Below are 26,137 nucleotides of genomic sequence, written 5' to 3'. Positions count from 1 at the left end.
GGTGAGCACGATGCAGTCTCTACAGAAACTGATAAGTAATAATGTAGACCTGAAACTACACAATGTTATAAACCAACAAGACCTCAATAAAATAATTGAAAAAACAAAAGGACTTGGACATTTGTATTTTTTTAAAAAGCTCCATGGAGGAGTCACCTAACCCTCAGTTGAAAACCCCTGGATTGGAGATAAAGGAAAGGGTCAGTAGTAATCACAAGTCTAGAATAATTAGAGAAGCTCTTACTGGAAAGGTTAATAGCAGGACAGTATGAATGGCCAGGCTCCTGCGCCATCTGGTTGGCAACACAGAAATGCTTGGCAGTGACTTAGTTTCAGATGCAGACCTTTGGCTTGGTGTTCTTTCCTGCTGTCTACCTGATTCCTGGATGTTCATGAAGTAAGCTGCAGATGAGCTCTTTACAACCCTTAAGTGAACGGAAACCAATTTAAATGATACAAAGTCAGAAACTCGTAAGAAGAAGTTGCTAATTGTTACCAAACTGACAAAAATTCACCCAGTTTCCCTGGATTGCTCAACAAGAAGGTACTGAGTGTGCCCAACCGTGCTCTTGAGATTCTCAAATACCCAGGAGCCTCCGCAATGGGTATACTGTCCTGTCTGAGGCATTTTCATATTTCAGATGGAGTCACCAGAGACAGAGACAGTTTTTTTCCCTTTTGGATTCATTAATGAATAACTCAATAATTAAGCAACTGACAGACCATCATTCTTTTTAAGCTGGGAGCTGGCGGTGGTTGTGATTTGTCAATGAGAATCCCTACCCAAGGATTCCCCAGGGCTTTCAAGTCTTGATGAAGTTGTCTCCACAGCAGTGCAGACTTCCTCGTTGGTAAAACAGATGGGCAGAAGAAATGCTTGGGTGTCCAGCAAGGCACACTTTCAAATCCTCTTGCATGGCTGTGAGCTCCTGGGAAACTACAGTGGCAGATAATATGGATAAAGTCATGAAGTGTCTTTTCAAGACAAGCTACCAGAGGTAGAGAAAGATTAGCTATATAAATAGTAATTGTAAGGGGGAAAAGAGACCTTTTGAATACCAGGATGAGCAATAAAATGGTATTATGGTCAGCATTTAATTGCATAATTTTGAAATTACCTAGGTGACCAATGGCCAAAACCAAGTATGGCAGCCCTCATCAGTTGCATGACCTTCCCCCTGAGTTGCATACTTAATGCCCCAGGTCCTGCCCTGGAATTCAAAGGGCCTCTCAACATAGCACTGCCAGGAACACTTCCTCCCCCGACCTGGTTTTCCCCAACATGTTCCACTCCTGAGTCTCAACTCCAGATTCACATTAGATTCACCAAGGAGGCTTTTTAAAATTCCTGATGCCTGGACCCCACCCTAGATCACTCAGATGAGAATATTTGCTAGTGGTGGAGGTGGGAGACAGCCATTTGCCTTAATCTTTCCCCATAGGCAATCAAGACAATCTTTCTGTGCCTCAGGACTCTGTTCTTTCCTTTGTGACTGTCGCTAATGATATGTAAATAAATGGAAGGAAATCAATGCCTTAATGTAAATGAGTGCCCTTAGGGAGCCAGCCTTCTCTGTGGCCACTATTCCCACATGCACCTCATATCCATTCTTCCCTGAGCAGTGTTACTTCTAAAATGTCACCCTTCCTTCCACTTGTTGCAAATGTTTCAGATGTTGGCAAGGTTCTTTGCCCTTGTGCAGTGGGGACAAATCCAGTCACCCTTCCAGGTCTGTTTCCTCCTTGGTGAGGCCTTCCCTAGCCCAGCCCAACCTGCACAGGCTCCATCTCCTCTACTTGGAGCTTAGTCCTGCTCCTGCTTTAGGCATCTCACAGTGCCCCAGGTTTGTGTGGTGCTGGTGGGCCTCCCCTGCTAGTGCTTGTCCAAGCCTTGTGCTTATATAAACACCCCGCCCACTCTTCCAAAGCAAGGCACACCCCTCACCCATTTCTAAACCTTACTTAGGTGCATTGGCATAGGGCGTAAAAGTCCCCAGGGCTCCAAACAAAGGGGAAATTTGAAATATTATTTTGGGGAATCCCTTATCGAGGTGCTTAATCAAGACACCATGCTCCCATCCTAAACCTTTCTACCTTTTCCTGTCTTATTCATTGTTCTGCTAAAGGTGAATTGTGGCATTAGGAATGGGACCTTCTGAAATCCGATATGTGTGTTAGAAAGTGCTGGACGTGGCAGCGGTGCCAGTTTGCATTTACTGACCTCACCTTTTCCATTCCTCAGTTATCATCAGAAGAATGACCGCTCACGAGGGAGATCAGTGATGGATAATCAGAGCAACAATAAGAAATAACCATCTAAATGGCTTTTTTTGCTCATGTATTTAAACATAAGCAATTCTTTTCAACCCTTCTCAAGAATAATCCTTAGAAGTTAGCTGGTGAGAAAAACACCACTGTGTCGATGAAAATAATCCGTAACCAATCTGTAAATGAAAATTTGGGTGAGTTTATTCTGAGCTGAAATCTGAGGACCATGGCCCGGGCCCTTTCTTCCCAAAGGAAGAAAGGGCACCGAAGAAGTGGGGTGCACAGAGTGGTTATATACTCCCAAACAGGGTGTTTCACATATGATTGGAATGTCCCTCCCACAGTAGTCACAAGATTGCCCTGTCGGCACAGCACTTGATGGACACAGCAGGTAGTGGGTCTGCTATCTTGGTGGGCATAGCAGGAGGTAAGTCTATTGTCTCGAGCTGGGCGGTCACAGGTGAGCACAGCAATCAGTTTCTAGCCTAAGGAAAGAGGCTTAATCCTTAAGGAGACGCCAACGTTGGGAGGGGGAGGGAGGTTGCACCTTTACCTCAAGGGCCTTTGTTCTTGCCATAGGGAAAATGTAAAGCAGATATACAATGCATGCTCAATGGCCACAGTCAGGCCCTTTTGGAAAGACAAGGTCAGGCCGAATTAGGTTTATACCAAATGGCTTCCTCATATTCTCCAATATATCCTATTGCTTGCCATTTTTATTTGTCAACTGGACAATGGAAGCAGCACAGGCCAGGAACAGGAATGCTTCCCAAGACGGCCACAATTTTCAGGTTTCACCAGTTAAAAACCTGTGTAATTTTTCACGATTTCTTTTAGATTTGGTGTGTATTATACAATGAGGTATTTAAAACATATTTATCCAAGCATATAAAATATTCCAGTTACAATCCTGCACTTATTTCATTTTACAAAATATTTAGTATATACTGTTTCATGTTAGCAAAAAAAATAAAATTTATATTAGATACCAGACCAATTAATTTTTATCAGTCTGTACTTTACTCTTCCATTCAATACTTTGAAAAAGTTTGATCAGTATGTCTAACAAAATTAATGGAATTATTTCTTAATTTTATACATGATTTATTTAATTATTCCCAAACACCAGAGCTCAGTACATACATGCACACAGTTACCAAAGGAATACGAGTCCTTTTAGCATCCCCCTTGCTTCATGAATAACTTAAAAATGTAGCTACATATTACATTGCATAAATGAGAAAAATTTACATAATGAAAATTTTAATTATATCAGCATAACAGCATTTTAATCTTGACTTAACTGGTTTTACAAGACTTGTTGCATTATTTATCTCTCAGTGGTTTTTATACTGTTCCTCAAAATGTGTTAACAGTTTATTTGAATTGAAAAATGAAGTCGGATTTTATTTTATTATTTTTTACAACAGTAAGGCAGGCTGATTTAATCAGTCATTTAGCCTTACTTTGGTATTTAGGCTATATAGGGGACATTTTCCATTTTTTCAGTTATCTAAATCAGCTACAATGTTTTGATGAAAATATAATTAAAGCATATGATAATATGAAAGCATTTTATTTTTAAAAAGATATTGGCAGAAGTGTGTTGAAATTAACAATTTTCCCCTAACCCTTCCTGAGTCTATTGAACTAAACAAGAAGTCTTTAAGAGAAAAACAGCAGGTATCACTAATAGTCAGTTGATAAATCTGAGGGATGGAGCAGCTCCAGCTTAGAAGGAATCTGGGTTCCTGTTTGACAGATTTGCCCCAGTGACATGGCCTGCTCATCTCATGCCACGTGGAAAGAGAAACAAACTTGTACATGCTTTAAGCCATTGTATTTAGGGTCCCTGCTACAGCAGCTTAGCTTTTACCCTAAATAATACATTATTAACCTTGACAGCTTCTTGACCTGACGATATGGCTACATTTATGATATTTTAGATTGTACTAAACATTGTCACTTTTTTTCTCTCAACTCATCTTTATGTGAATTTTAATAATGGAAGATAATGACATTTTGTACCAAATTCAACACATTCATACATTCATTCATTCTTTATTTTCCAATCACTGCATATCATTTCACTTTAAACACAATTTTCAGACATTCTTTGTTTTCTCCCCACATGCTTTATTTCTCTCTTTTCTAGATGGTTTTCCCCTTCAATGCCCATCTGCCTCTTTCCCATCAGAGTAAATGTGAGCATTTTGCTGTCACCGAGTACTTTTATCTCCGGAGTTAAGGTTCTTTGTCCTTCTTTCCCCACCCATCCACCATCCTCTTTAAAACAGTAATAATTTCTGTTCTGTTTTGAGAACATTGTGAACATCTGTTTTTCTGTTTTTAACAAAAGCAGCTCTGTGAGATGGATCTTGAAGGATGAGCATGCCAAATGTCTCCTCTTCCACTTGGGCCTTCCATTATTACATCCTTATATATATATATTTTTTTTTGAGGAAGATTAGCCCTGAGCTAACATCCACTGCCAATCCTTCTCTTTTTGCTGAGGAAGCCTGGCCCTGAGCTAACATCCATGCCCATCTTCCTCTACTTTATATGTTGGAAACCTGCGACAGCATGGCTTGCCAAGTGGTGCCATGTCCGCATCCAGGATCTGAACTGGCAAACCCTGGGCTGCCAAAGTGGAACATGCAAACTTAACCACTGTGCCACTGGGCTGATCCTATTACATTCTTTTCTTATGAGAAGATTTACAGATGGCACCAACGGGAAGGCTCCTGGCCAGCCTTGCCTCAATCTTTGTCATTTTGTTTTTTTGTTCCCTGTTCACCCAGTGTGTTTGGGATGCTGGTTATACTGGCATGTCACACCACAGATACTTCAGCCTACTACTCTTGCTACCGCACTGCCTCTGAGCCAATGAGTCAGCCACAAAGGTTAAAGCTTCTGCCTGTTCCCTCCTTACACTGCAATGGACCTCAGGGGCATGAGGCCTACACGGCAGTACCAGACTCAGCTCTCTCCCCTTAGCTGAGGGATCTTCTATAGGATTCCTCCAGAAGCTGCCATGCTGAATGAGTCTACAGGTCTGAATCCCAGTGGGGAGATGGGTGGGCACCAAGTTGTTGCTATGGAATTAAACTTTTATTGCCTCCTCTTCCTATATCTAGCGCCCCCCCGATTGTTATCATAAAACTAACCATTCATTTTCCCACTTACTTTGATAATTATGGAAGGCTGTGGGGTAGAGTCTTGACAGGCGGCTGAGGTTTGTGAGGCCAAGTAAATCCAACTGCAGGCCTCTGGCACATAACCTGAGCAGTGCTGGCCCTCTTGTGAACTCTGCCTTGTCTGCCATAACTATTAAACTAAGGAATGTTCTTTCCCATACCTAAAATTCTGTTGTGAACCATGTTTTGGGAAATACCAATTTTAAAGATATAAACAAGATTTCAGGAATTTATGGCCCAGAAGTAATCTCATCCAAATCCCTTCATTTGACAGGAATGAGGCTGAGAGAGGACAGGTGACACATTATCACAGCTGCTCCTCATAGCAGGCCCCTTGAATCAAATATTATCCTCACCCTATAGAAAACTGAGACCACAATGGTTAAGTGTTGATGACCACCCAGGTAACAGAGCTGAGGCTAGAACTCCTATCTTCTGACTTCCAAGACGGTTCTTGTCCATTACCCCAAGAAGGATTTGGAAGGCAGGCAATTCTGAGACTTATTCTAAAACCAAACACAGGCCACATTCCATTCCCTTCCAGGGTGTAGACTGTGGGAACCATTCTTCAATATATCAAAATCCCCACGGGGCCAGGTGTCTGAATCACCCAATTCTGTTCTATTCATGAAATGTTCCATACCGAATGGCTTAGAAAAAATGGATAGATAAAATATGGAATGGAAATATATATAAAATTTGCAAAATCAAATGAATCCCTAGCCTGGAGTATTCATATAAGCAATAAACATATAAGAAGCTGACTATTTGTTTGCTTCAGGTGTATGAAACCATTAAGACACCTGATTTAAATTTAAACACTAAATTTACATTTACTGTTTATACCTATGTCCCAACACATGTACACATTCAAAATTATTATGAGGTTAACAATGAAACAGGTTACTTATAGCCTGGAGATCAGAGACAAATCCCAAGTCTCTCAGACAATGCAACCCAGTACTATCTTTTCTCAAAAGTCCAGTGTCCAATGAGATTAGCGAAGTTGAAATTCCCCAGCAGACTGCAAGTTCTTTAAAGACAGGACCATGCCTTATTTATCTTTGGATCCCCACAGCTTATCACAATGCCTGCATACAGTAGGAGCTCAATAAATCTCTGTTGAATGATATTGTCTAAACTTCTACTCAGTATGTTTTCTTTGGCAAAGGACACATGGTCCAGGTCAGTACTTGCACCTGCTTCCTGCCAACCAACCAATAGCCAAAGCTTGTCTGTCTCTTTCTGTTCCTGGGCTTGGGCCCCCAGTGATTTCCCAGAGACTGTGGCTCCTGGATGAGGGTGGTCTCCATGGCGTCTCTTTGGTGGAACAGATAGGACGGATAATCCTGAGCTCACTGCCAACTTTCTCAAGGTTGATCTTGGCCAGAAATGAGGAGGGCCAACTGGTAAACGAAGGAGGTGCTTGATGAGAATGGTGGTTAGGAGGACTGGTTAGACAGCGAGCAGTGTGCAGATGCAGTGACCAGAAGAGAGCCAGAGAAAGACCAACAACACCCACCTCCCACTCCCATAGAGTGCTAAGGCAGTTTTAAGATGGAAAATTCTTTCATACTTGGTAAGATTCATTCCAAGATCCAAGACAGCAAAATGAAGACATACTTTTGAGGAGGCTGTTGCAATAGTCCAAACGCAAGATAAGGACCTGGCCTAAGGCAGAGGCAGGAGAACAGAGACACCTTGGCTGAATCCTCCAATCCTAATTCGAAACCACCCAGTTTAGTGGCCCTGCCTAGTTTTATCTTGTGTGTCTAACATGAACTGGATTGACAGACCTTTTTTGAAAGTTGTTATTAATTAGCACTGGATGTCCCTCTTATCTACTGAAATTCTCTTACTACCCACATTTGAGTCACCAAAAGCCTATTTCTTTTTCAGCCTTTAAAGTTTATGATTAGAATCTTTACACCTCACACCTATCTGCTGTCCAATAAACCTGGTTGCAACCTGTTCCTGTTAAATGAACCATACTCTTCATTCACTGTCCCTTTTCCTTAAGTACCTTAGTTGCATGGAAAAACTGGGGTAAACAAAAAGGAGACAGGCTGAACTCTAATATTAAGCTTGAATTGAACAATTCCTGAGTACAGCTTTCACATTTTCAGTAGGGCCTACTATTATTTGCTGAGTATTAAGTACTAGGAGACCCCTGTTTATTGATGACAGGCATGGTGAAGGCTTAGCCACACCATCTCCAACTGGAATCCTCCTGAGGTCACTCTGTACTAAGAACTGAGAGCATTGCCTACCAGATTCTCAATCCTGCCCCCAGCCCCGTCTCTCTCTAAATCATTCTTCACATACATGGTAGAATGCTAGTTCATGAGAACTCAAGGCCGCCCTGTCTTGAAGGGTACTCTGGGACCCACAGAAAGAGCCAGAGCATGCCGAAGACTCCTGATTTTACAGAAAGGTAGAATTATTAAGTTACTCATTTCCTTAACATATAGACTTAATACAAAATAAATCACATGGTTACACCTAGCATTTAGTGCTACTATAGTATATTTTTCTATGTCTGCAGATCTCAGCTAATTCCCAATAGATCATGCTACCCAGTAGATAAAGACATATCTTACTTTTACTCAAATATATGCTTAATTTTGTTGTTATATATTTATATTTCTACTGCATCTACTTCTAAAATTATTTGAGATAGCTTTTATACTTGGATGGCCAGTTGGCATTAAGGCTCTCAATATAAAAGTTCTTATGATATTGAGGATGGCAGACTTGCCCCACCAGTACTAGGCTGCTCACCTCTGGAATGTTGTGTGAGAAAGAAAATAATTTCTGGGGGCCAGCCCGGTGGCACAGTGGTTAAGTTTGCATGCTCTGCTTTGGCGGCCCAGTGTTTGTGGGTTTGGATCCTAGGCATGGACCTACACACCACTCATCAAGCCATGCTGTGGTGGCATCCCATATACAAAATAGAGGAAGATTAGCACAGATGTTAGCTCAGGGCCAATCTTCTTCATCAAGAACAAAAAAATTATGGCTTATCTAAGCCACAGTGTTTTTGGGTCTCTTTGCTATAATAGCCTTAGCCTATATCCAAACTAATATAGTCACATAGCTAGTAACAAACTAATATAGTCACATAGCTAGTAAGAAGCAGAGCTCTGATGTGAACCCATGTAAGCCTATTTCCAAAATGCAATGTCTTTCAATGCTGTGATGTCTCTCACTAACAAGTTTAAAAAGAATGAACAAAATGGAGCTTGTGAAAGAACATGGCAGTAAAAGAAAAAGAGAATATAATGCTGTTGACTCAGTGGAAGATCACCAATCTGAAAATTACGTATCCTATTTATATTCTGTGATCAATTTTGTTTTTACATTTTAACATCTCTTTAATCTGGATGCATCTTACAATCGATGGTCTTACAATCACTGTGAGTCAGGCGCCAGTTATGACAGTCATGTGAAATCTTCTTTTCAAAGCTTATGGTAATATTTTCAAAAAATAGCACATAAAATCTCTTAAAATCAATGAAATACAATAGTATAGGAACCATAGGAAAAAGTATTAGGCTATATACAGAAATGGAAGAGGAACAGAAAGCAATTTGGAGAAATCAGAATCAGTTGAAAAGTATTAAGATAATAAATATTTTAAAAGAGTTGACATATAAAAGAAGGATAGGTGAGAAAAGGATGAGAGGAAAATAACAATGCAATAGCAGGACTAAAATCTGCATCAGAAATGTGTTTTTAAAGACAGGATTATTTTGCAGAAATCAGAAATGGAGGATGAAGATCTAACTTAGATTTTTAAAAGCCCTAAATATTATAATTTTTCTAGAGAAAGTAACAGAACAGTTGGAACAGAAGCAGTAAACAAAGATATCATTAAATAAGACTTTCTCAAACTGAACAAAAGATTTAAGTACACAAGGCAAAAGGGTACACAGTATACCAGGCAAAATAGATTTAAAAAACTAACACCTAGACACATTCTGCTATTTTTTAGAATTATAACGATAAAGAAGAAAAAAACCTGTACACGTAATGAGATAGAAAAGAGAAAAAGAGATAAAAAGACACTGTAAAATAATAAAAATCATTCTGGGCTCAGACCTCTCCTCTCTAATATGAAATACAAGAAGACAACACAGGTGACGTCAGAGAAGACAACAGAGTAGGAAAGTCCAGATACCTGTCCCTCCACCAAAACAACAGTTCAACTGGCAGGAGCTGTATGAAGCAAGTGTTTTAGAACTCTGGGTCTAGCAGGACACTTGCAGGGCCTAGGAGAGAGCTTGATGAAGCAGCTGGTAAATTTACTCAGTTTCAGTCCATTTCAGGCAGTAGCAGCTACCATCTTCCCTGCCTCAACCCTGCTGCAGGCAGCTGTGGGCACAGAGACAAGCATTCCTGGTGCCACTTGCTGGAGCAATGGAGGGCAATAAGAAACTTGTCCTCCAGTGAGTGGAGTTATGTGTTTTGATTGCCAATTGCTGCTTTTGATCACTGAAGAGCCAACACAGAAGTCAACCTTCGTTTCACTCTCATGGATTGAAGTGGCTTCCCAGTGAGGAGGGGATTTAAAGAGATAGGACCTATTTTGTCCCACTGTGGGAGCCAGACATTTAAGGAACTCTTTGTACCAAAGACTACAGAGATAATAGAAGAGAAACTTCAGTGACTACACTTAACAAGGAATACACATTTTTGCAAAGTTAGTTTGAAAAATTAATATGGCTCCAGCCCTCAACAAGCAAAAATAGCAATCCCTTTGAAGTGAGAGAATTAGATTTCCAAAATTATCACAACATTTTACTTATGATGTCCAGTTCTCAACAAGAAAATTACAAAAAGTACTAAGAAACAGGAAAGTATGGTCCATTCATGAGAAATAAAGAATTTGACAAAAATCATCCCTTAGGAATTCCAGAAATTATAATTATTAATCAAAGGCATTAAATCAACTGTCTTAAATACGTTCAATGAGCTAAAGAAAACCATGGAAAAAGAACTAAAGGAAATCAGGAAAATGATGTATGAATAAAAGGAGACTATCAATACAGATATAAAAATGATCAAAAGGAACCAAACAGAAATTCTGGTGCTGAAAAGCACAATAACTGATATGAAAAACTCAGTAGAGGGATTCAACAATAGATTTGGGCAGACAGAGAAAAGGATCAGCAAACTTAAAGATAAGACATTTGAAATTACCCAGTGAGGAGCAGCAAGAAAAAAGAATAAAGAGAAATGAACAAAGCCGGAGGGACCTGTCGGACACCATCAAACATACCAACATCCGCATTGTGGAATCCCAGATGGGAAAGAGAGATAGAAAGGGGTTGAAAAAAAAAACAAAACTTGAAGAAACAATGGCCAAAAACTTCCCCAGTCTGATGAAAGTCATGACTATACACATCCAAGAGGATCAATGAACTTAGAACAGGATAAACTCAAAGAGATCCATTATAATCAAATTGTTGAAATCCAAAGACAGAGATACAGTTTTGAAAGCAGTAAGAGGGAAGTGAAGATTCATGAACAAAGGATTCTCAATAAGATTAACAGTGGAATTCTCATCAGAAACCATGAAGGCCAGAAGGCAATGGGATGACATATTTAAAGTGCCTAAAGAAAAAAACTGTCCACCAGAATTCTGTTTCTCTTCTTCTGCTGACTTTGGGCTTCATTTGTTCTTTTTTCTCTAGTTCAGTTAGGTGTGCTTTAAGGTTGCTTATTTGGGATTTTTCTTGTTTGTTAAGATGTGCCTGTATTGTGATGAATTTTCCTCTTAATACAGCTTTTGCTGTATCCCATATGAGTTGGTATGGCATGCTATCATTTTCATTTGTTTCCAGGTATTTTTTTATTTCTTCTTTAATTTCTTCAATGATCCATTGCTTGTTCAGTAGTGTGTTGTTTAGTCTCCACATCTTTGTGCCTTTCTCAGCTTTTTTCTTGTAATTAATTTCTAGCCTTACAGCACTATGATCGGAGAAGATGCTTGTTATTATTTCAATTTTTTTAAATTTGTAGAGGCTTGCCTTGTTTCCCAACATATGGTCTATCCTTGAGAATTTCCATGTGCACTTGAGAAGAATGAGTATTCAGCTCTTTCAGGGTGAAGTGATCTATATATGTCTATTAAGTCCAATTGTTTTAGTTTTTCGTTTAGCTCCACTATTTCCTTGTTGATTTTCTGTCTGGATGATCTGTCAATTGATGTGAGTGGGGTGTTGAGGTCCCCTACTATTATTGTGTTGTTTTTAACATCTTCCTTTAGGTCTGTTAATAGTTGCTTTATGAATCTTGGTGCTCCTGTGTTGGGTGCATAGATATTTATAAGTGTTACTTCTTCTTGATGAAGTGTCCCTTTGATCATTATATATTGTCCCTCTGTGTCTCTCTTTACCTGTCTTATTTTGAAATCCACTTGGTCTGATATAAGAATTGCAACACCTGCCTTTTTTCCCTTGCTATTTGCTTGAAGTATAGTCCTCCACCCCTTCACCCTGAGTCTGTGTTTGTCCTTGGGGCTGAGGTGTGTTTCCCAGAGGCAACAAATTGTTGGATCATGTTCTTTAATCCATTTTGCCACTCTGCGTCTTTTTATTGGAGAGTTCAATCGGTTCACATTGAGAGTGATTATTGATGCATGTGGACTTAATGCTGTTAATCTGTTGCTCATTATCTTGTTTTCCTGCATTTCTTTTCCTGTTTGCTTTAAACTACCCATTTAATACTGCAATTTCTTATACTGGGTTTCTTAGATTTTTCCTTATTCATGATTTGTGACTCTGTTCTGTACTTTATTTTAGTGTCTACCTTGAAGTTTGTATTTAGAATCTCGTGTATAATATAGTCTATTCTCTGGTGGTCTCTTACTTACTTGACCAATACTGATTTAGACCCTTTGCTCTTCCCCTCCTAAATAATTATTTTCATTTTTTATTCCAACTCGTCTTATGAATTTGTAGTTAGAGTGATAAGATCGTCCTTGCTTTGGCAGTTTCCTTACCTTTACCCTAATGCTATAGTTGAATATTTGCTATCCTGTTCTGGTTCTATCCATCAGTCTCCCTAGTCTGTGGATTGTGTCCCCTTTCTCCCTTTTTTCTTTTTTCAGGTATGAGAGCCTTCTTGAGGATTTCTTGTAATGGAGGGCTTTTGGTTACAAATTCCCTTAACTTTTGTTTGTCTGGAAAAGATTTAATTTCTCCCTCATATCTGAAGGAAATTCTTGCTGGATAGAGTATTCTTGGCTGAAGATTTTTATCTTTTAAAGCTTTGAATATGTCACTCCATTCTCTCCTAGCTTGTAGGGTTTCTGTAGAGAAATCCGCTGACAGTCTGATAGGGGCTCCTTTATAGGTTATTCTCTTTTTTTTTCTTACTTCCCTGAGTATTCTTTCCTTATCTTTCCCTTTTGCCAATTTTACTACTATGTGCCTTGGGGTAGCTCTTTTTACATTGACAAATCTAGGAGATCTAAAACCCTCCTCTACACACATTTCTCCGTCGATCCCTAGATTTGGGAAGTTCTCTTCAATAATTTTGTTAAGCACACTTTCTGCTCCATTTTCCTTTTCCATATTCTCGGGAATTCCTATGATCCTTATGTTCTTACTCCTCATTGAATCCATTATCTCTCGGAGATTTTCCTCATTTTTTTTAATTCTTAGTTCTCTTTCTTCCTCTGTCTGGAGCCATTCATCCCGTCTATCTTCAATTATGTTAATTTGCTCTTCTATGGTGTCTACACGGGCATTCAGGGAATCTGTATTCTGTTTTATCTGGTCCATTGTGTTTTTCATCTCAAGTAATTCTGTTTGATTCTTCTTTATGATTTCAAACTCTTTTGTGAAGTAACTCCAGAACTCGGCTTGTTTCTCTATCTTTCTCTCTACCTCATTGAGTTTTTTTTATTATAGCTGCTCTGAACTCATTATCACTTAGTTTACCTAATTCCAAGTCCTCAGGACTTAATTCTATGTTTTTATTGTTTTCCTTCTGGTCTGGGGCTTTTATAAATTGCTGGATGGTAGAGGAGTGGTCTTTTCACATGGTGGTAGAATTCGGTTGCAGTTATAGCCTGTCACCACCAGATGGTGGTCGAGAGCCACGTGTTACGAGCTCTCCGCCTTGGGGCAAGATGGCTGCACCCACTGGCTTTGCTGGGGGGGAGGGGCTGTTACTCACACGCACCGGTCTGGGTTCAGATCAGTTGTGTTCTCTGGTCTCCTGAGGCCCTTGGTTTATGGGGTCCCCACGGACGGAAGCTTTCCCCCCGTCAGCGGGTCTCCACTGAATCAGCGGCAGGAGTCCTGGATGATCCCCCGTCACGCGGCCCTCCCCCCGCTCCTTCCCGACCCGCGCCGCAGCGATCGCAGACTCTAGGGGAGGGAGCGATGTTCTCTCCTACCGTTCCAGCGCCTCCGAAGGGGTAAAGCTAGGTTTATGATCTCCGCCTTCTTGGTATTGTAGGTCTCTAACGAGCTGGCATTATGTTTATTCTCTGAAATTCAGTTCTTCCGATCTTTTGTTGTATTTTGGAGGGGAGAGAATCCCGGGTCAGCTCACCCCGCCATTTTGCTCCGCCCCTTCTCCCAGAATTCTATATCTGAAAAAACTATCAAGAAATGATAGAAGAAACACTTCAAGAATGAAAGTAAAATTAACACATTTCCAGAAAAACAAAAGCTGAGGGAGGGCATTCCCAGTAGACCTGTCCTAGAAAAACTGCTACAGGGGGTCCTTCAGCCTGAAAAGAAAGGTCAACAGACAGTAACTCAAAGACATAAGAAAAAATTAAAGAATAATAATAAAAGTAACTTCATACATAAATATAAAAGCGAGCATTATTATACTTCTGGTTTGGTTTGTAACCTCTCTCTTTTACCCATATGATTTAAAAGGTACAACAATTATAAATCTATATTTTCTTTTAAGATTTTTTTTCCTTTTTCTCCCCAAAGCCCCCTGCTACACAGTTGTATATTCTTAGTTGCAGGTACTTCTAGTTGTGGTATATGGGATGCCGCCTCAGCATGGCCTGGTGAGCAGTGCCATGTCCGCACCCAGGATTCGAACCAGCGAAACCCTGGGCCGCCAGCGGAGCACACGAACTTAACCACTCAGCCCAGGGGCTGGCCCCTATAAATCTATATTAATGGGCATACAATGTAAACAGATGTAATCTGTGAAAATAACAATATAAAGAAGAAAGACCAAAGATGTATAGCAGCAGAGTATACGATTGGTATTCAAATTAGATTGTTATAAGTTTAAGATTTTCATCACCAAGGTAACCACTAAAAGAATAGCTAAAAGTACACATAAAAGAAAAGAAGAGAATAAAATTGATATGCAACAGAAAGCAGCCAAATATTTTAAAAGTCCGTAATGGAACAATTGAGGAACAGAAAACATGAGACATACAGAAAACAATAGCTAAATGGCAGACACAAATCCTTTTTTTTTTTCAGTTTTATTGAGATACAATTGACATACAATGCTGTATAAGTTTCAGGTGTACAGCATAATGACAACATATACACATTACGAAATGATTGCCACAGTAACACTATCACCTCATAGTTACAAAATTTTTTTCTTGTGATGAGAACTTTAGGATTTACTCTCTTAGCAACTTTCAAATATACCATACAGCAGTGTTAACTAAAGGAAGTTTATACTTTTTGACTATCTTCACCTGATTCCCCCACCTCCCACCGCACACCTCACCTCTGGTGACTACAAATCTGATTTCTTTTTCTACATAAATCATTTTTTTAATCAGTAATCACATTAAATGTAAATGGATTAAACTTGTCCATCATAAGACAGAAATTGCCAGATTAGATTTAAAAAAACCAAAACAGGATTCTATGTGCTGTGTGGAAGAGACTCCCTTTTGATATAAGGATACAAAGAACATGAGAGTAAAAGGATAGAAAAAGATATTTCATGCAAATAGTAACCAAAAGATCTGGGGTGGCTATATTATTGACAAAATAGACTTTAAATCAAAAAAGTGTACCAGAGACAATGAAGGACCCTATATCTTGATAAAAGGTCTATAGAGCAAGAAGATATAACAAATATAAATTTAACAAAGGAGCCCCAAACTATATGAAGCAAAAAAGGACAGAATTTAAGGGAGTAATAGACAGATCTATAATAAAAGTTGGAGCCTTCAATACTTCACTTTCAACAACTGACAGAACAACCAGACAGCAGATAAGTAAGGAAATGGATAACTTGAACAACAAAATAAGCCAACTAGACCTACCAGACACATACAGAACACTCTGCTCAACAACAACAGAATACACATTCTTCTGAAGTGCACATGGGACATTTTCAAACCAATAACCTAACTATATACCTTAAGGAACTAGAAAAAGAACAGCAAACCAAACCCAAAGGTAGTAGAAGGAAGGAAATAATAAATGTGAGGTGGAAATAAAATAGAGAACAGAAAAACAACAGAGGAAATAAATGAAACCAAAAGTTGGTTCTTTGAAAAGATCAACAAATGGACAAACCTTTAGCTAGACTGACTGAGAAAAAAGAAAGACTCAAATTACTAAAATCAGAAAGAAAAGTGTGGATATTACTACTGATTTCATAGAAATAAAAATAATTAAAAGAGAACACTATAAACAGTTGTACACCAACAAATTAGATAACCTAGATAAAATGGACAAATTCCTAGAAATTCACAATATATCAAAACTGACTCAAGAATAAATAGAAATCTGAATAGACCTATAACTAGTAAGGAGAACAAACCAGTAATCAAAATCCCTTCAAAAAAGAAAAGCACAGGACCAGATGGCTTCACAGGTGAATTCTATCAAATATTTAAGGAAGAATTAACATGAGTTCTTCTCAAACTCTTCCAAAAAACTGAAGAGGAAGGAAGACTTCCTAATTCATTCTATGAGGACAGCATTACTCTGATACCAAAACCAGACAAAGACACTAAAAGAAAACTACAGACCAGTATTCCTTATGAATATAGATGTGAAAATACTTAAAATACTATCAGTCTGAATTCTGCAGTATCTTAACATCGAGACTAAGTGGAGTTAGTTCCTAGAATGCAAGGATGGTTCAACATTAAAAAATCAATGTAATACACTACTTTAACAGAATGAAGTGAAAAAAACCCCATGATCAGCTGAATTGATGCAGGAAAAAAGTATGATAATATTCAACATCCTTGCATGATAAAAACACTCAACAAACTAGTAATAGAAGGAAACTTCCTCAATCTGATAAAGGCCATATGAAATGAAGAACTCATAGCTAACATCACACTCTATGGTGAAAGACTGAACGCTTTTCCTCTAAGATCAGGAACAAAACAAGGATGCCTGCTTTCACCACTTCTATTCAACACAGCACTGCAAGTTCTAGCCAAAACAATTAGGCAAGAAAAAGAAATAAAAGACATACAAATTAGAAAGGAAATAAAATTATCCCTGTCCAAAGATGATATGATCTTATATGTATAAAACCCTAAAGATGGGGCCGGCCCCGTGGCGGAGTGGTTAAGTTTGTGCACTCCGCTTCAGCAGCCCAGGGTTTCGCCGGTTCAGATCCTGGGCGCGGACATGGCACCACTCATCAGGCCATGCTGAGGCGGCATCCCATGTGCCACAGCTAGAAGGACCACAACTAAAAATACACAACTATGTACTCGGGGGCTTTGGGGAGAAAAAGGAAAAATAAAAACAACAACAACAGCAAAAAACAACCCTAAAGAATCTACAAAAAATTCTTAGAACCAATAAATGAATTCAACACCCCCAAATCAGTTGTATTTCCATACACTTGCAATGAACAATCTGGACAGAAACTTGTGAAACGATGCCATTTACAAGAGCATTAAAAAGAATAAAATACTTAGGAATAGCTTTAACCAAGGAGGTGAAAGTCTTACACACTGAAAAACTACAGAACATTGCCGAAAGACTTAAGGAAGACATAAATAAATGGAAAGACATCCCATGTTCATGAGTTAGAATATTGTTAGATGTTAACACTACCCAAAATGATCTACAGATTCAATGCAACCCATATCAAAATTCCAATGGCATTTTTATAGAAACTGAAAAACTCACCTTAAAATTCATATGAAATATCAAGGAATCCCAAATAGCCAAAACTATCTTGAAAAAATAGAGCAAAGATGAAGGACTCACACTTTCTCATTTCAAAACTTACTACCAAGCTAAACAGTGTGGTACTGGCATAAGGATAGACATACAGGCCAAGAGAATAGAGAAGCCAGGAATAAGCCTTCAAATGTATAGTCAATTGATTTTTCACAAGGGTGCCCAGACCGTTCAATGAGGAAAGGACAGATTTTTCAACAAATGGTGCTGGGAAAATTTGGATTTCACACGCAAAAGAATAAATTTGAACCCTACAAAATTATGCAAAAATTAACTCAAAATGGATCACAAGACCTTAACTTAATAGCTAAAACTACAAAAGTCTTAGGAAAAAACAAAGAAGAAAATGTTTATGACACTGAATTTAGCAATGATTTCTTGGATATGACACCAAAAGCACAAGTAATAAAACAAAAAAACAGATAAATTGGACTTCAACAAAGTTAAAATCTTTCATGTATCAAAAGATACCATCAAGAGAATGCAAGACAACTCACAGAATGGGAAAAAATATTCACAAGTCATGTATCTGATTAAGGATTAATATCCAGAATACATAGACAACACCCATAATAAAACAACAACAAAAAAATAACGACTCCATTAAAAAATAGGCAAAGGATTTAAATAGATACTTCTCCAAAGATGATATACAAATGGGTAATAAGCACATGAAAGGTTGTTCAATATCACTAACCATTACAGAAATGCAAATCAAAACCACAATGAGATACCATTTTACTCCTGTTAGGATGGCTATTATCAACACAATGAAAAATAACAAGTGTTATCAAGGATGTGGAGAATTGGAACGCTTGTACATTGCTGGTAAGAATGTAAAACGCTGCAGCCACTATGGAAAACAGTTTGGTAGTTCCTCAAAAAACTATACATAGAATTATCATACGACCCAGCAATTCCAACTCCTAGGTATGTACCCAAAGGAACTGAAAGCACAGACTTGAACAGATACTTGTAACCCAATGTTCACTGAAACATTATTTACAATAACTAAAAGGTGGAAACAACCCAAATGTCCATCAGCAAATGAACCGATAAACAATATGCAGTACATTTGTACAATGGAATACTATTCAGCCTTAAAAAAGGAATGAAGCGGAGCTGGCTCCACAGCCAAGTGGCTAAAGTTCCACGTGCTCCACTTTGGTGGCTGTGTTTGTGGGTTCAGATCCCAGGCATGGACTTACTCCACACATCAGCCATGCTATGGAGGTATCCCACACACAAAATGGAGGAAGACTGGCGCATATGTTAGCTCAGGGCTAACCTTCCTCAAACCAAAAAAAAAAAAAAAAAAAAAGAGGAAGATTGGTTACAGATGTTAGCTCAGGGTGAATCTTCCTCACAGAGAAAAAAGGAACGAAGCTCTGATACAAGTCACAACATGAACAAAACTTGAAATCATTGTGGTAAGTGAAATAACTCAGGAACAAAGGGACAAATATCGTATAATTCTACTTACATGAGGTACCTAGAGTAGTCAAATTCATAGAGACAGAAAGATTATAGGTTACCGGGGGGTGGCCAAGGAGGAATGGGAAGTTACTGCTTAACTGTTACAAAGCTTCAGTTGTAACAGTTGTAACTGTTTCAGTTACAAAGTTTCAGTTGTAACCGGGTGGTGAAAAAGTTTTGGAAATAGACAGTGGTGAAGGTTGTACAATATTGTGAATGCACTTAGTACCACTAAATTGTATACTTAAAAATGGCTAAAATGGCAATTTTATTATATATTATTTTAACATAATTCAAAAAATTAATAATGGAATATACCAAAACCCATTGAATTGTATGCCTTAAATAGGAGAATTGCACGTTATGAGCATTATATCTCAATAAAGCTGTTTCAACAAAGGACAATACAGCAGTCAGCTTTGGGGGGAAAAGGTTGTGATTCAAGGATTTCCTAGGGAGCCAGCCCGTTATTCAAGTATATGAGCAGCAGAAAGAGATTTTACATATGGTAGGTCTTAGAACATCTATTATCTATGTGCCTTTCTTCAAAAAATGCATTCCCACCAAGGAATACTCTTTTCTTTCCTATCCATTTGTCTTAGTCTGTTTTGGCTGCTACAACAAAACACCACAGACAGGGCAGCCTATAAACAACAGAAATACATTCCTCACAGTTCTGGAGGCTGGGAAGTCCAAGATCGTGGTGCCAGCATGGTCAAGCGAGGGCCCTCTTCCAGGGTGCAGACTTCCCGTTGTGTCCTCGCATGGCAGAAGGGACAAGGGAGCACTCTCTGGCCTCTTTTCTAAGGGCCCTAATCCCATTTATAGAGGCTCCACTCTCAACCTAAGCCCCTCTCAAAGGCCCCACCTCCTAATGCTGTCTCATTGGGCATTAGGATTTCAACACATGAATTTGGGGGTTGGGAGGCAGAGCACAAAGATTCAGCCCATAGCACTGATTGTTTACATTGCAGTCCAAACCCATCACTTTCCATGAATCCTTCTCATTTCTTCATATTTTGAATGAACTTCTTCCTTCTCTCTAGTCAGTAGCTTTTAATTTGTCTTTCCCTTTTCCCATTTATTATGGTCTGCTTTGCCCTATTCATTTATAATCTCTCTTGGTCTACATTGCAGGATCTTTGGGGAAGGAATTCTATTTCGAACATCTTTGTATTGCCCAAAGCACCTGACATAGTGCTTACCCCTTCAGGCACTTAATTAACAGTTTAATTGAATTTTCTAAAACTCTGCTGTCAATATTAATTATACATTTTGATAATCTGAACAATGCCATGGGTTTCAATTTCTCTGAAATTAAATTGCTTCCTAATAAAAAAAAATCCAAGATTTAACACACTACAGAACTAACCCTGCAAAGTAAATTGATGGTGTTTGGCAAATTGAATGAATGAATAATTGGTGATTAAATATTTACTTGAAGAAAAATATACATTATTTAATTTTAGTGTTTTCAGGCAATACTTCATTTTTGTGAGACATCCAAATTAATGCTTTTAATAAGAACTGTATATTAAGATCCTTATCACCAACTGGCCATTCAAATGTAAAGGCTACCTTAAATACTATTAGAAGTAAATAATATACATGGGTATTCTTAATCAAATACCAGGTATAGTGTCAATCCACTTTAAATGGAAAGAGTAATCCCAACATGGTTGTCTGTGACCTGAGAAGGACTTACTGGCCACCCAGGCAATAGCTGGATGACTTTGAAGACTAGTGTTGTCAAACCATGACAGACTGAGGTGTGGAATCTCCATTATAGTACTGGCTGCACCTTCATCTCAAGAACACAGTTAAACATCCCACTAGCAAGGTGGATATTCCTGAGTTCCTTCTCTGTGCCTCCACTCCTAACCAAACTCAGCCCCACTCCATCTCCCACATTTTTCTGAGGGGCATGGGGATTCTTTACCAGGATTAATACCTTTCATCAAATTACAGTTAGCTTGACCTGGGGATTATTTTGCTTTACTTAATGTCAACTTAGTGAGATTTGTTTCACCATTGGCAAATAAAGGAATCATATTTCCAGTTTCAGAGAATGACTATAGCTTTCAAGTTACATCCTGGTGGGGCCAGCCCCATGGCCAAGTTCACGTGCTCTGCTTCGGCGGCCCAGGGTTTTGCCAGTTCGGATCCTGGGCGCGGACCTAGCACCGTTCATCAAGCCATGCTCAGGTGGCGTCCCTCATAGAAGAACTAAAAGGACCTACAACTGGAATATACAACTATGTACGGGGGTCTTTGGGAAGAATAAGAAGAAAAAACAGTTACATCCTGGTTAAAAAGCAAAACAAAACCCTCTCTCTGCCTTCTGTAAAGAGTCTGCTGTGGAAGTTAAGCTGTCAGTGTTCATTTGATAATGTCCCAAAAGGGTGACTATCACATTTCTCTAGTAATTTATTCTTGCAAACATTATTTCTTCACTTGCCACTGTGTGCCAGATGTTAGATGTTGCTGTAGATATAGCTAGGACCAAGACATAAAAAGTCTGTACTTAAATAAGACTCTTAAACAGAATGAAAGACTTAAGTATGCAAGGCAAAAGCACACAGTGTAGCAGGCAAGGCACCTGACCGACCAGATGAAGATCTTGTACTAACTCTTCTGGGGATGATATTGGTGATCTTCCCCTAAACATTAAATTTTTACCTGTCCCAAAGAGCCAAGTAGGAATATCTTCCATGGCAACTGCAGCAGGCTGAAAATTTCAGGGTTTCATGAATGAAGATGGCATTTGTTTAACTGTAAGGACACGGCAACATTTTATAAACTCGTGTCACACTATAAATGAAGGCCAGGGAATCTGAGTAACAAGTAAAATTACAAGCACGTGTGTCTATCTTTCTGGGGAGAGGGCTTTTTCATCAGCTGTTCAAAGAAAGTATTAGCTTAGTGACAAAGTACATAAATGCTGAAACCAGTTTTCCTAGGTTTGAGGCCCAGCAGCACCAACTATTAGAAGTGTAACCTTGGGCAAGTTGCTTAACGCCGCTCTCTTTTTCCTTTTTCTTCTAGGTTAGTCAAGTGAAGCAGTGCGAGTAGAGAAGGAGCAAAGAAATCTGTAACTGGCTGTGATCAATTACTGGTAAACACTACTGCACTCTGACCTGCCACCTTTTGACTTTGGGTTTTTCATCAGTAAAACAAGGAAAACACCAGCACCTAGCTTATAGAGAGCCTCCTCCACGACGCTAATTTGCTTTCTAATGATATATTTGATTATTGTTCGTCTTATCCTCTAGGCTGCAGGACCTGGGTCTGTGTGTCTCATTATTTTAGCTCCAGTGACTGGCACGTAACAGTGTCAATAAATATTTGTTAAATAAATAAATGCTCCAACAATTGATGGGATTTCAACAATTGGATCTTTAAATGCCAGTATCCCAATCACTCTTACCTTTTAATGACTTTGAATTATGTCCCAACTACTATAGAAATTCTAGGTTTCAGCTTGATTATCTTCATTGTACCTCACCTTCCAGGCAGGGCCAGAAAACAATACTAGCTAGTCCACTCAATTCTTTTAAATCACCTCTGTTTTAGAATTTTCCCTTTAAAGGAAAACAAAACCAAAATATTAATTTGGTTTAGATTGCCGAACTCTTTAAGCATTGAACATTAACCAATTTTTTTCTGCAGTTCTGAGAAAAGAATTTGTTCTCATTGAACTCTTTTCGATGTAAAAATTATTTCTGGTTTCACTCCATGTTTATGATATAAATTTCCAAGATTCAAAGATAAGACTTTAAAAAGTGTTTGTCAGATCACTTTCCCCTCCTTAAATTTCATTTATAAAAGTAAGATAGATTAGCAATTAGCAGCTATCAAGTTTAGCTCTCAGTTCACCATCTTAAGCTGATTACCACATTCCTGTCTATTAAACAAAAATATTTGCCTGTACTCTTAAGCAAAACCAAAAAAACAAAACAAAAACCCCTCAAAACCCAAAAAATGCAATCAAAGCAGACAAAAAAGCAAAACCCTCCACACTTTATTTGGATTTTCTGGAAAAGTTTTTAAGCAATCCTTGCAATTCAATCCACAAATGTTCTCCTCTTTCTCTTCTGAATATTGGTATTTTCAGCTTTTGAAATTCAGCTTTTGCATAACCCATAACTTACTGCATTGGCCTCCAGGATTGGGCTGCATGGGTCCCCACTCCACCATTCTCTGGTTCTATAAGCCCTTGGGTACTTTCTTCTTGCTTAATTTCTGCCTCTCTAAAATAGGGACAGCTAAATGAACCCTATTTTATAGAATGAAGATTAAATAAGAAATTGCACTTACGACCTTAAGAGTTCAACGCATGATAGCCAGTATTATCATGTAACTAGAAAAAAGCATTTTTGCATTTTATTTTAGTCAAATGATGTCTACATTCACGTGCTGGCATATTAGCCAGGTAAAAGATGAACTATCTTCTGATAATTAAGAATGCTTTTGGAGTCACTGGCGGAAGTTGCACAAATGAGCCAACTGATTCCACCAGGAGTCAAGTCCTACAGAGAGAGATGCTAAGTCTCTCAGTGCAGGAGGAAACGGGGAGCAAGGCTCCCCTGTGCTATTGGTCACAATAAAATAACTGCAAATCTCCTTTACATTCTTTTTTACTACCTTGTGTTGGAGCCAAGACTACATCCCACAGACTCAGTAAATTCAGCTCTTTTAGTACAATCCAAGCAGGTAGTCACAATGCTTGTTGATCTATGTGACTCTGAGGGTGGGTCTAAATTTTGAGATTATGAAAGGATTTGAGGGAAGGAGGTAGTGGACTCACCTTTGTGGCAAAGTCAGGGATCTTCTGGGGAAAGCCAATGGTCACTTGACATACCCCAGGGGTAGCAATACCTTGTTCCAGAACTGGCCGTCAGTTTATATTCTCAGAACCCTGATGAGCAGGACACAAAAAGCAATCTAATGGGTTTGACACACATAATCAAGCCCACAGAATAATGTACAAAGCTGGAATGCTGGTTGGTGTACAGGGAAGAGTTGGATAATTAGGTTCACCAATCAGTGCTTTTTTCTTTGAAGACAAGTCCATTGGGAAAAGAAGCCCGAAACCACCTAGGGGAGGAGCCTAGAGAGCTTCACCTCTACACAAAGGGTTCATGTTGGATGAGCTTAGTGGGGGTGAGGGTGAAGCTGAGGGTGGGGGTGCACTAGCGGACTATCACCAATAAGATAGTTGGTTCCCTTCAACAAAGACAGAGAAATGAGGCTTTGCCTTGGTGGTCCCACTCCATCGACAGATGTATTTGCACTAGTTTCCTAAGGCTGCCGAAACAAAGTACCACAAGATAGGTGGCCTGAAACAACAGAAATGTTTTGTTCCGGAAACCAGAAGTCCAAACCAAGATGTCAGCTGGGCCACGCTCCCTCTGAACCTACAGGGGAGAATCTTTCCCTGTCTCTTCTAGCTCCTGATGTGTGCTGACAATCATTGGTGTTCCTTGGTTTGTAGACGCGTTACACAGATCTCTGCCTTTGCTGTCACATGGCTGTTTTCTTCCTGTGTGTCTCTCTCCTTTTCTTATGAGGACACCAGTCATATTGGACTAAGGGCGCACCCTACTCCTGTAGGACCTCATCTTAAATAATTACATCTGCAACAACCCTATTTCCAAATAAGTCCACATTCTGAAGAACTGGGGTTTAGGACTTCAACACGTCTTTCTGGGGAACACAATTCAACCAATAACAGTTTTCTTGGAACTTATTCTTTAAGTTGTGTGAGTTTTTGTACTAGGAATTCACTGCCTGTTTAGGCACTATGTATTCCTTTAATCTTCTTTGCTATCCTTTTATGACTAAGAAAATACTGGATTTGGTCAGTTTTAGCTGAGAAAGTAAACTGCTGATGACTTGCTAAAAACAAAGACTGATGCACAATTCCTGGAATTTCTGCCAGGATAGGCGCTAATAAATGACTACGTGCCTAAAAGATTATTTTTTAAGAGACACATCAACATACTTTGCGAGATAGGTGATAATTTAAAAATTAGCCTTTATAATCTCAACAAGACCTTCAACTATTCAGAGCTGTCCCATCCCTGGTACCTTCTTTACTTCGTTCTCTCACAACTCACTCCATTTTTCCCCCTCCAAGTATGACCATCTTTGGTAAGGATGCTATACACATTATTATTATTATTATTATTATTATTATTATTATTTACATTTTAAAAACTGAGGTATAATTACACACAGTAAAATGAGAATGCAAATTTGTGCTTTTTTTTTAAAGCTTAGTAAACTTCATAATTTGGTCTTGATTTTATTTTTCTAGATTCATTTGCTTTTCCTCCCATCTACCATGCTCCACCTTACAGAGCTGTTCTTTATGTTTAAATTCTCTCAAGTGCTGTGTTCCACCCACTGGAAGGGCCTTACCTGGTATACGCTCTTCCCTCATGACCCGGCTTCTTCTTTGAAGTTTTCCCCCAATAGGAGTACTGCTGCTCTTTTGGCACACTGTATGTGGTTCTTTTTTTTTTTTTTTTTTTCCTGTTTAATTATTAGTCTTAACTAGGATATGGGTTCCCCTCCTAGACAGAGGTGGGGATGGATGTGTCTTGTTTATCTTTGTATTCCAAATGTGTAGCCCAATGCCTGACACACAGTAGGCACTCAATAAATGTTTACTGCCAATAAGTGACAATTAACATGCACACGTGTACTTCTGAATTTTCACAGCGCGTTCACACAGTCTCATTTAATCCCTACTACAACCTTATAAAACAGTAATTATTACCACCATCATTTCCTGTTTTATAGCGTTTAGAATAGAGACTAAGAGGTTAAAGTGTCTTGTCCAGCGTCAGCCAATAGCAAAACGTGACTAGAATGTGCTCTTCTGACTCAGGTTTCGGGCTCTTGACACCACGCAACATGATGAGGCCAGCGCCAACTTCGCACCACGACTTAAACCTGGAGAGGCCACCGGGACCGCACTTACGGATACTAGGCGTAGGGATGCGCAAAGCCTCCGCG

The 26,137-nt window shown here is 39.0% G+C and overlaps 1 long non-coding RNA gene across 1 annotated transcript; it reads right to left on the bottom strand.

Annotated features, from left to right (window-relative positions):
- Nucleotides 1-807: 807 nt before the first annotated feature.
- On the bottom strand, nt 808-25,677 carry LOC139074890 (uncharacterized). The gene is made up of 3 exons (XR_011524794.1): nt 25,538-25,677; nt 23,922-24,032; nt 808-937 (listed from the first exon to the last, which is right to left on the bottom strand). It is a non-coding gene; the product is annotated as an uncharacterized lncRNA (long non-coding RNA).
- Between the last annotated feature and the right edge of the window lie 460 nt (nt 25,678-26,137).

The sequence above is a fragment of the Equus przewalskii genome, chromosome 1 (genome assembly GCF_037783145.1).
Source record: "Equus przewalskii isolate Varuska chromosome 1, EquPr2, whole genome shotgun sequence".
Classification (NCBI taxonomy): Eukaryota; Metazoa; Chordata; class Mammalia; order Perissodactyla; family Equidae; genus Equus; species Equus przewalskii.
The sequence above is the reverse complement of the archived record's forward strand: the minus strand, read 5'-3'. Positions and strand labels throughout refer to the sequence as shown.